The following is a 7,252-nucleotide window of genomic DNA, read 5'->3' as shown; positions in this document are numbered from 1 at the left end:
TTCGCTCCCCAGATCACACATAGCTAATAGTCAAATGCCATCCCTAAATGGTCTTTTCACTCAAGGAATGTCTAATCAATCTCTAGTCCATCCACCTGAAGAGCGCGAGTGATTTGGGCAGACATGACTGAAACCCAGGGGGCATGCGCCCTGGCCTGTTTCGACAGGAAAACCTTGGGTATAGGGTAGGTTTCCGCAGAGGATATATGACTAGTTTGACACACCCGTCAATTTAGGAAAATGGGATTAGACTGGAATAATACTCCCTCGTCAAAGTTATTTGAGTGGAGGCGACCGCGCCACTCACCTTTGTCTATTTCGATAGACATCACCAAGGAAGCATTTTGTCTGCAACGCGGATGGAGAGCTTTCATATGGTAGCCTAGAAATTTTTCACTATACCTAGGGGCATGCAAACCTTTTTGCATGCAAGCGAAGAGTGACCATTTATTTTCTCGACCCTTTAAACTCGTAGGATTGGTCATTCCTAGCTTTCATAATGAGAGGATCCGGAGCAAAGCTTCGAGTGGTGCAAGCTCCCTAAAAATTGAACCTATCGATCAGACGTCCTTATTATATGACTGACACGAGCATTTTTTATGTGGAGTTCAAGCTCATTAAAAATTAAACATAAGCAATGAGCAAATGTTCCCCCAGATTTTAGGCTCATTAAAAAATGAACCAATTTCCGATAAATAACCATTGTGAATGCATTATCATCAGCTTTTGAGCTCTGGTCGTGTTCTCATCATCACCTGCACTCTATTTTAGCTGATCATTCACCTCCATTTGATTGTTTACCCCTTTTGAGGAACAGCTGCAAAGAGTGATTTTGTTAGCCATCCTTGTGACACTGTCGTGACTGGAAAATTCCAAGCCTTACTTGGAATCAACTGCTACCCGAAATTATCGCTCGTTCCTCAAAAAATGAGTCTCATTTAAGCTCGTTTCATCTAACTCGTAAAATATGAAAAGATTGTTGAGAAATTGGCCTCTCCAGCTCGTTAAAGCGACTGGAAGTGCTATCCCTCCTCTAGATTTTAATCTTTTTTGACCTGAGGGATTATTACACAAAAAGATCGAGCGCTTGTTTTGTTCGGCTCGTTAAAATTACCAAAAATTCATCCCTTTTGTATTATTTTATACTTTTTTGGACTTAAGGGATTATATGATGAAAAAGGATTATTGGAGTTTCCTTTACGTCCCTTTCAGACTCTCTAAAATTGAAAAGGACCGAGTTATCTTTGTCATTAAACTCGTTAAAACCGAATAGCGACAAACTTGTCCATACAGACAACAACGAGTTTCATTGCCGCTAGGCTCGTTAAAACATAGCGATGGGTTTGCCCAAAGGGAAAATTATAGAACAAGCATATGTTATCCTCCTCAAGATTGACAAAAATAAAGAGGTACTGGTTAGCAATGACTGGGGAAAAATTGGGAAGAAAACTTGAAGAAACTTTATTGGTAGCAAGTCGCTCTTGAACATGACACTTTCACTCCGCATCGAAGTCGGGTTGGGTTGTGCCGTTCACTAGTCATATCACCATTGGTCCATCACACCATCCATATTTGGGGATAATGCTACCAATCCATGTCAGTGTCGCTGGTATGTTCAAGAGAAGTCGCTCAAAGAATTCGCCTGTGTCTCATCCACTGCAATACATTCACGCTCCATTCTTTCATGACCGCCACCCTGAACCCTGTATCACCAAATCGTTTTCACCTCCAAAATCATTTACTCCGTTCTGTGTCGTAGATGTGGGATTCATTAAGGCCCTCTTACGACGAGTCGCTTCTTGTCGACATCAGCTCATTATCCGAGAAGTCGACTTAGGAACAACCCTTTCAGTACTTTGAATCTTGCATGCCTCAATGGCAAGTTTCTCACTTCCGGCGACAGGTTTACATCAATGGAATTTGACCAAAAGATTTTGCATGGTGTTCGACGCCAAGTCCCTTTTCACACCACGTGAATTGTACTGTAGTACCTTGAGGGTCATCATCATTATCGGTGATTCCTCTCGTGCTTGTTAACAACTTACATCATTGGCTGGTAATCAGGCGATGTCCTTCCATGTTCAACTCCATAACATCTTTCACATGGATCGACTTGTACTCCGAGTGAAGATTGAACGAGTTTGAAGACCCTGAATCTAGTTTCTTCCATCCGGGCTACGATATATTCAGGAAAATAAAGACATCAAATGTACATTGTTGCTGCACAGATGATCATCTGAATCAAATGATGATGACTCTATTAGAATCATCAGTCTCCCGCACAGACGGTTGTCTGTCTTATGTACATGAAAATGAATTTATAAAGCTGAGCATGGGAATGCCTGCCTTAGTTAGATCATGAAAAATATTATGAAGATAATGTATTGTATTGTATCTTATTACAGGTCACCTTCCAGCTCGAAAAACTTTGGATCCTCATGATAAAGCATTTCACCCGACATCAAAAGTTTAACGACCTCATGCTTTAGGGGGCAACTGTTATAGACGTTTTTGGGCATTGAAACCCAAATCAAACATGTCCATAAACCAAGGGCTCCTAAGTCCCTAAAAGCATTGTTTCATACCCTAAAATAATAAGGTCAGCTGATTACATCATCTCCCAGAATTTCTCCACAGGAAACTGCTCAGAACTGGTCAAAACTGGGCCATACAGGTTGCTCAGTGCTAAGGGTGCGATGCATCCCACCTACCCAGTGAAAAGGGTGCGATGCATACTGAAAAGCCCTTATGTAGGGTGCAATGGGTGAGAGTGGACAAATGGCAGAGACAATTTGCGAGGTGGATGATCATGGAATCTTCTAGAAACTTTTCCTGTGACACTTTCCTCTCTAAATTCGCCCAGGGATGATTAAGAGATCATCAATCTCCAAGTGGAATCAAGAACTATCATAGAGAGGACACTAATCAAAATCCCAGAAGCTAACTCACCCCCCTGCAATCATCTATATATGGATCCCTCATCCTATAGATCGAGAGGCTGGAATTTTGTATTTTGTAAGGAAGTGTTGTTGGTTTCTTGGTGGAACATCATAGTGTTGGGTGATCTAAGCTTTTCATGAGGTGAAAGAAGGGATTTCATGCTGGAGGATGACGCTGGGTCAGAACAATTGGTTGTAATCCTCTTTGCTTATTCTTGATATTAATAAAGCTATTCAAGTTTTCCTCCACATTCTTGTATGTTTGATGATATATGCATTTGTGTGGTCAATATATATCTGGTCCTATATTGTGTATGATTGTAGATCTCTGTTCTTCGATAGTATTATGCTGCTTTGATTCCACAGGTGCTCTTTGAAGCTAGGTAGATGAAGGAGAGGCGGCAAGGATCTATCAGAAATGAGAGGAACCGAACAAGGAACCAAGCGCAAGACTGAGGTTGGTGTCCTTCATTCCCCTCTTATCTACTTCTCATAAAGGAAAACGAAAGTAGTTTTAGTTTGTTTGTTTCTAAGATAGCTACCAGTCTTAGTGGGACTAGCAGCTCCGAGTGTACACTAGATTTCTCGATAACAGTATACTACATTCCATCCCCCTTAACATGTTCGTCCTCGAAACATGTGAAGAACACAAATAATAAGATATACTCAAAAGAGTAATCCGTTGGTACCATGCACGTGCATGTAGCCATCAAAGAGAAAGTTGAACTCTCGATCCAGCTAGTGCCTTGCTCGCTTGAGATGGAAGTTGACCGCGGCTCTTCTGTGTTGATGTGTAATAGGTGGATCACGACTTCTCTCTATATATCATGTGGGGGTTGTTGTCCTTGTGGCTAATTCATTGCCATCTTGTTGGTTGTTTTCTTGTGGGGTGATGTGGGTGGTGATATGCTTAAGTTTTAACCAACAGTGGTTCCTGAGTGGTATCTGGTACATGTTGTGGTGCATGTTGTTGTTTCTTATCTTCCAATATTACTTTAACCACTGAGTCCTCATCTGATGTATCAGTACCTGTAACATTTTCTGCTTCAACCTCTGTTTGTGTTTGATTGTTGATCATCAAAGGTTCATCATCTGATGTGTAAGTGTCATTAGAGCTTTGTCATTTTGCCTCCATAGTCTCTGCTTGGGTCTTAATGGAAATATCCTGCAATGTAGTTTTTTTCTTTTTATACCAGAGCTTCAGGAATTTCTTCTGCACATTAATATTGACAATACCCACAGATTCCATCGAAGGATATCCTAAAACAACATCCATTTTATCCATATCTGAAGTGTAAAAATCACAATGCAACACATATTTATCCATTGAAAGCTTCAAATATTTATAAACTTGCACATCCTCATCATTAACTTGTGTGTTTTCAATGTGTTTTGTTGGCACTTTGAACTTTTTTGCCAAATTGACATTTATGAGATTTTTCTTGCAACTAGGATTTATAGACACAATGATCTTCTCCTTCAGAAACAATCCATGAACATGCAATAAGGAGACACCCATAGAAAATAACCCCTTACGTGTCTCATTCTTCTTTTTTCTATCACGAGACGATTTGTCTAAAAGGACTTTTTCAAATTCTGCATCTAAAAGTTTGGTCAACTACTTGTTGTCAAGTGAGAACCACCATTTGGCAGCCTCAGCTTTGAAACTAAGCGTCACTAAATTCTTCCAAAGTGTCCCATATGTGAACTTTTGTCTCTGTATGAATTCCTCAATAGTAGGGTTATCATCTTTCCCTGTAAAATTAAGATCCGCCATGAAGAGGATTTGGGAAAAACTCACTTACTTGGCGAAAATTTGAAATGGCCACAATTCCGTCAATATTGCTCAGAATCCCTATTATGACCTGTTTTCAACCATTCTAAATCTTCTCATGTGGTAGAAATCCCGATCTAGGCATTGGAATTTCCTATTCACGGTGCAATTGTCCCGCTATCACAAAAAAATAGCTGATTTTAAATCAGGGATATCTCCCACATCCGGACTACGATTCCACTGATTTTTTTTTGAAATTGGGTATTTTTTCACAAATAATACAGATCTGCAATTAGATTCTAAGGATTTTGCACTAGAACATACATATCTGCTCCGCAAACTCGCCACCCAAAAAATGTCTGCAATAGCATTGATTTTTAAATCAGCGAGATCTCCTTCATCAGGACTCTGATTCGGCCGATATTTCATTTTTATTTTTATTTCATTTATTTATTTATTATTATTATTATTTATTTATTTATTTTAACTTTGGTATTTTTTCATGAATAACCTATCTACAATTAGATTTTGCATATTTTTCCCAAAATCATATAAATTTGATCTGCAAATTCGCCGCCCCAAAAAAGTTCTACAACACCACTGATTTTTAGATTAGTGATATCTCCTTCATCTGGAGTCCGATTTGGCCGATTTTTTTTTTTGAACTTGGGTATTTTTTCACAAAGAATCCAGATCTACAATTATATTTTGTAGATTTTGCCACAAAATGTATAGATCTGATCTGCAAATTTGCCACCCTGAAAAATGTCCGCAACACCACTGATTTTTAGATGAACAATATCTCCTTCATCTAGACTTTGATTTGGTCATTTTTTTTTTGAAATTGGGTATTTTTTCACATAGAATCCAAATCTGCAATTGGATTTTGTAGATTTTGCCCCAAAATGTATAAATCTGATCTGGAAACTCGCCACCCTAGAAAGTTCCTGCAAAACATAAAAAAAAAAATTCTCCACTTTTGCCCAAGAAAGTGCTCTGATACCACTTGTTATGGATCTAATATGAAAATATAAGACAATGAAAATAAACCCAGAAATAACAAGATGTAAATAGATAGAAATATTTCTCTATTGATTAAAACCCTTAAGGTAGGGAAACACCATACATTCACTCCTTAAGGAAGGAGAGCACTCCACAAGCCATATGCCTATTCATACAATATTCCTTGGCATCTTTCAATGCAAAGTCTCTAGCCTCTATATAGGCCTCATACCTACAATACCATGGGTCATTACCATGGCTCCATCAATACCATCTATCTAATACCATGGGCTTATTACATTATTGCTAACTACTTGTGGTCCCTTACATGATACAGGTTAACCACTTTACTTATTACTATTGCCCATCCCATTATTATTCCATTAGGTACCTCCCTTTGTACCCCATATTATCCCCCTAGGTATACAACATAGTTTTTCCTATTATTATCTATATTGTTGTTGTTCTCCATGATTCCATTGTTATAGATGGTTTGTACTTCTAATTTTTAAGTATTTGGATCAAAACATTTGGTATTAGAGCATAGAAACCTGGGGCTTTAATTTTTGAAATAGGTCATCTTGAATTTTTCATTATAATATTTCTTTTTGTTGAGGTTTTAGATGGCGAAACTTTAGAGAATATTTAGGCCAAACTCTAGGAATATCTAATTCAAATTTTAGATCTTGGTTCACTATACTTTCAAAGATATTCTCTCAAGAATTTAACATTCGTGAATCCTCCTAAAGTCAAATTCAATGAGGTTAGTTTAAACCTTTAGCTATCACTTATTTTCTAAGAGGTTTTGATGAAACTACAATAATATTGAGGAGAAATTATAAAAATTTTAAGAATAATATTGAGAATGCTACCTCTTAATGAGAAATCAATTTTCTATTAATTAGTGATAAATATTCTCCCACTTTGTTATTTTATTTCTTTTATTAAAAAAATCTAAAATTAAAATTAAAAAAATTGTATAACCACTCATTGAAAATATCCTTAATTATTTAACTATTCTACCCAACAAATAAAAAATCACAATTTCAATACAAGCTATATAGTTCCTCTCAAATGAAATAACTCAAATGATCCTCTCAAATGAAATAATGAAGGTAAAATTAACTTCTAATATTAGAAAATTCCTTTTCAAATTTCACCTTTCTTAAATGCAACACCATTCTTTAATAATTTTCCAATACTCTCTCAAGTGAAATAGTGAAGGTAAAAGTTAGAGAATTCCTTTCCAAATTTCATCATTGCCATGCCATTCAATAATAATTTTAGATTCTTTTCAATTTTTTTTTTAACAAAATGCATATCTTTCAAATTAGCAATTTAGACTTTGCTTTATAAAACAAAACTTCCCTACTCTCATATTGAAGAGTCTCTTTGAAATAAGAGAAAAATATTTTCAATTTAAAATACAACATAAATCTAAACAACAAGTGAGAATTTGAAGAAGCTTTAGTTGTTATAGGAATTGTTTGGTAACTTAATTGATCTTAAAATACTTACATGAATTATCAGCCAGGGA

This window comes from Pinus tabuliformis, chromosome 2_2, assembly GCF_031772625.1.
Source record: "Pinus tabuliformis cultivar Carrire ecotype Pingquan chromosome 2_2, CPIR1, whole genome shotgun sequence".
Lineage (NCBI taxonomy): Eukaryota > Viridiplantae > Streptophyta > Pinopsida > Pinales > Pinaceae > Pinus > Pinus tabuliformis.
The sequence above is the reverse complement of the archived record's forward strand: the minus strand, read 5'-3'. Positions refer to the sequence as shown.